Raw genomic sequence first — 4,420 nt, forward strand, 5'->3', positions numbered from 1 at the left:
CCCCCCCCCCCCCCCCCCCACACACACACACTGCAAGGGTTGAGTGCTTGTTATTCTGTATGGGATCGATAAAGCACATAAACTCACCTGATCCTGGGTACCACAACGGTCAGCGATCACCTCTGTCCCCCTCCACTCCAGCTGTAGAAAATCCCTTGGCATCCTCACATCTAATGCAAGTCAATGGACCTGCATTAGACATGATGACTTCAGCGGTCTTTAGACCACCAGAGCCCAGGGGAGAGGAGGCTATGGGGATTGGTCTACCAGCTCAGCGGGATTGAGGAGATGGTCTAAACATTTGTAGCAGAACAGTGCCTGCATCCAATCAGATCCATGCACTGTCCGGGTATTTAGCAGCCAGTGCTTCAATAGCTGTATTAGCTGGCAGCGGGAGATTCCGCTTTGCATGCCGTTTAGCATATTTTTTTTCATTCACTTTCATTCAGTTCACAGGCTGTACGAAAAAAAATCTATTAGTGTGTGGCCAGCCTTATGAACCTGTGCACAGATATGTGCATACGTGTATGCTGTCCAACACTCCCATGCATGGTTCAGTGAGTCTCTAAAGTCCATTTCCACCTTTGTGATGAGCATTTATTGGTAATGAAGAGGTGCAGTGATGATGTATATTTCTGTACATTTTCATGACTCACATTGCTGGCTTTCTTCATTTTTTATGAAGATTTTATTAGGCCTGAATCCTAGAATTTGGTATTGTCTCACCCATGGAGGTTGTTTAGTAGGGGGATGCAACCTTATAGCTTCACTACTCTTGCATAATGAGTGCTTAGTGAGGCCCTTGGTTTTTGTGTTAAATATGCCTGTTAGGGATTTCATGGCAGTAACTGTTTTTATATTAATATTAACGGTTACTGACTGGCTTGCCAAAACAATTCTGTTATTAATGTGTGCTTAAAGTAAACCCAGGTGAAAAATAGTGATTCAAGATAGGATCTTCACTAAGGGACCAATAAGGAAGTTTCTATGAGGAGGTAATGTTGTATCTTGTGATTTTATGTTTCGACGAAAACAATAAAACTTTTGAAAGAGAAAATTTTCTCCACAGGCATGGAGAATGCCAACTGGATAGCGGGGGCGGCAGTGTTAGTTTTTTATTGTTTCTTTATTTATTTTTTTACTTTACTAACAAGCCCCTGTGTGATAGCATTTGGAGGTGACAAGTTCTCTTTATTGACCCTGTCACCTCCAATACAGGAGTTCCAGAACAGCTCTGTGCTGGAACTCCTGTGACAGGTGAGAGGGGAAGACTGCTCTCCCCTCTCACTGTTTACACGGAGTTAGTTTTAACCCTGCCGCCCTGCTCCCCCGCTCTCCATCCTGAAGACTTCGGCGGCCAGCGAGCAGAGGACAGAGCAGGGAGGACAGAGCCAGCATAGAGAGAGGTAGGTGCGGGGGGGCAACGGGGAGGATGGACAGCCTGCAGTCCTATTAACAGTGATCTTGGTGACATCGCCAAGATCACATGTAAACAAACAAGTGGTTTCCCCCGTACATTTAGCCCTGCTTATGCAAAGCAGAACTAAATGTAGAAAAGGCCGGGCCTCGGTGGCCTTGTGGGAAATCCAGCCCTGAGTGCGGGGGTAGCCCCACTGCAAGGGTTAATAACAATTTTCTTTAGTTTACCATTACATGGGGAGAGCAAGGTAAGATTTTTAAGTAAGCATAAAGCACTTCAAAATGTAAGCATAAATGTTTAATTCTTGTAAGTTATACAATGTAAATGAGAACATGTAACAAACATAAAATAGGTGTTATCCCAATTTGGTTGCAAAAGTGGAAATGCTCTAAGGAATGTGTTTTTTCCAGTCTCCTTTAATGATAGCCATTTGCACATGATGCTTTATTATTTCTACATTTAAAAATGGCAACAATAGTTAAAAAGACTCAAATATTTTGTTTTCTGGCTTTTCACCAGGATGAATTTTTTTCTAGTTTTTAATTATTATCGCGTGTATTTTGTGATAGAAATAGTAAGCATTATGGTTCCCTACACTCTACCCACCATGAACATGTAAAGAAAGTAGGTCATATCTCTACAAGTGTGTTCTATACAATATTATTGATTCAGATGTTTCAATGTTTGTGTACCCAACGCTTTCCTCAGGAAGACAGAGCCTGTATGTTTTATTTTACTGCTCAGCAAAATGGATCTTGTCTGATCATTTTATGACACAGATTCAGTGACTGTTACCAAGGTTTTCGGAATGCTAAAAAAATAGCATTTAGTAGTATTACTGTATATCAGATATTCACAAAATGAAAAATGCACCAAGTAAAGGAGCAGTAACAAAAAATGTATTTTAATAACTAGGTTGTTAACACAATAGGGCTCACACATAAAATACGCTGGTATTTAAAGCCCCCGGGGGTGCCAGCAGCAGCGTTTTTCTCTCCCAAGGCTTGTATGGGCAGAAAACGGTGAACGTGTGTAACCGCTGGTACCAGTACTACTTTGTATGCATTAGAATTGTCGGTGTATAGTCCAAATATACTGCATATGATAACAAAATGGCTTGGGTGTATGCAGTGGTGTCACAAGGGGGGTGCAGGGGAGGGCGGACCATACCCGAGTGACACCATTGGACAACTTGTAAGACACCTCTTACAAGTTGGGAACTCAGTCATGGACCGAGAGTCCGACAGTTGCAGGAGGGGACCTGGCGGCTTACCTTATCCCGCCAAGTGAACGTCTCCTCCTCGCGGCGGCAGGTATCACCAAGATGGCCGTACAATACTCATTTGTATTGAGATTGTAGTCCATCACAGGAGTGAGCATGGAGCGGTGACTACTTTACAACACACACAGGGACCATGGGGAATAAAAGTAGCCACCCTCCAGAAGGAAGTACAGTGTCAGCACCAATTCAGAGATAATTTGAGGATCTACAGCCGAGTGATACACAAATAAGATACATATTTGTTACTAGTTGGGGTACTTGAATGCATTTTTAAGGTTCAACTCCTGAGTTTAGGCCCCATTAACACCAGGGCGGAAGCGTTTCAGCACCATTTTTGAAAGGGCGTTCTTTTTAATTGTGTTTCATTACTGAAACGCAAATAAAAATGCCCAAAAACGTGCTGATGAGCGTGGTTCCATTGAAATCCATTGAAATCTATATGAAAAACGTGATATTTAGTGCAACAAATGTAGCTCACAGAGCATTTTAGGCGGCGGGCAATTTGGATCGCGTGGAGCCGAGCGCTTGCATGAACGGTCCCCCAGGAATGTATGGGATTGTTCATGCAGGCGGTTCAACGTGGAAAAATCTGTGTGACTGAACCGCCCTGGTGTGAACGGGGCTTCAGTGTCACTTTAAAACAGCTTTTCGGGAAGCCTTGTGTGTTGAGTCAGACCCTGGCATCTTATATGTGATATTTTAACAGTGGGATATTATAATTCTCAACTCTGTTCCTGTGCACCTAGATATTTTGTGTTCCAGATCTTACTCTTGTATTCTGCGTGATAGAAGATGATTGAAAAATCCAAGGAGAACGGGAACCTCATATTATGAGAGCATAGCAGGCGTGCAGACACAGGACTCCCTGACGGATATCATTAAAGAGGTGATTAAAGTATATTTAAAGGCAAATCTTTTTTTTTTTTTTTTAGATCTGGATAGAGTAGGGAAGGGTTAAAACCCCTGCCTGTGTTCCGTTGTGGAAATTTTCCTTCACTTTCAATGCTGAAGACACAACAGGAAGTAGGAGTAACAGATTCCTGTGGCTGTTTAAAAAAAAAAAAGTTTATGTGTTAATTCTGAATAAGGATGTTGCATCTAACACCTTTTGGGCTTCACAACAGTCCCTCTTCATAAAGGCTATAATTGATGTGTAAACCAGGATGGGAAAACGCTTGAAAACTTGGAGGGTACAGGAATTAACTGTACTTGCCTGAGCTATGTATGCTTTAGCAATGCAATGCCTCTGCATTCTGTAAAGCATGGGTGACTACCATGCTTTATCGCCTACTAAAGCATAGCATTGTTTTAGATACACTCGAACTCCCCAGCATCTACCAAACACTGGCGTATCAGATTTGGGTTGACTGACACTGCTATGGCGTCATACTTCAGGCCATTGTTTCTTTTTCCTCCAGAGGGTACTTAAATATAACTCTGCACACATGCACCATCGCTACATGCACCATCGCTGCATGCTCTCACCTGCACTGGCTCTCACCCTAACTGCTGGTTAGAGGGTTGCTAAAGATGGATGGAATGAGTTCCATTGAAATGTTCACAATAAAATGCTGATGCTTTGACTTATCTTCGCTACAAGTCCCATGAGAGCCTCTATATCGACTTTGGATTTTGTATGAATAATTTTGTGGATGAGCACCTGGGCATTTAACCTACAAATATGGTGCAGTGGCCGATACTGTGTGTGTTTATATATA

This window comes from Nanorana parkeri, unplaced genomic scaffold, assembly GCF_000935625.1.
Source record: "Nanorana parkeri isolate BGI_ZX_2015 unplaced genomic scaffold, ASM93562v1 scaffold194, whole genome shotgun sequence".
Classification (NCBI taxonomy): domain Eukaryota; kingdom Metazoa; phylum Chordata; class Amphibia; order Anura; family Dicroglossidae; genus Nanorana; species Nanorana parkeri.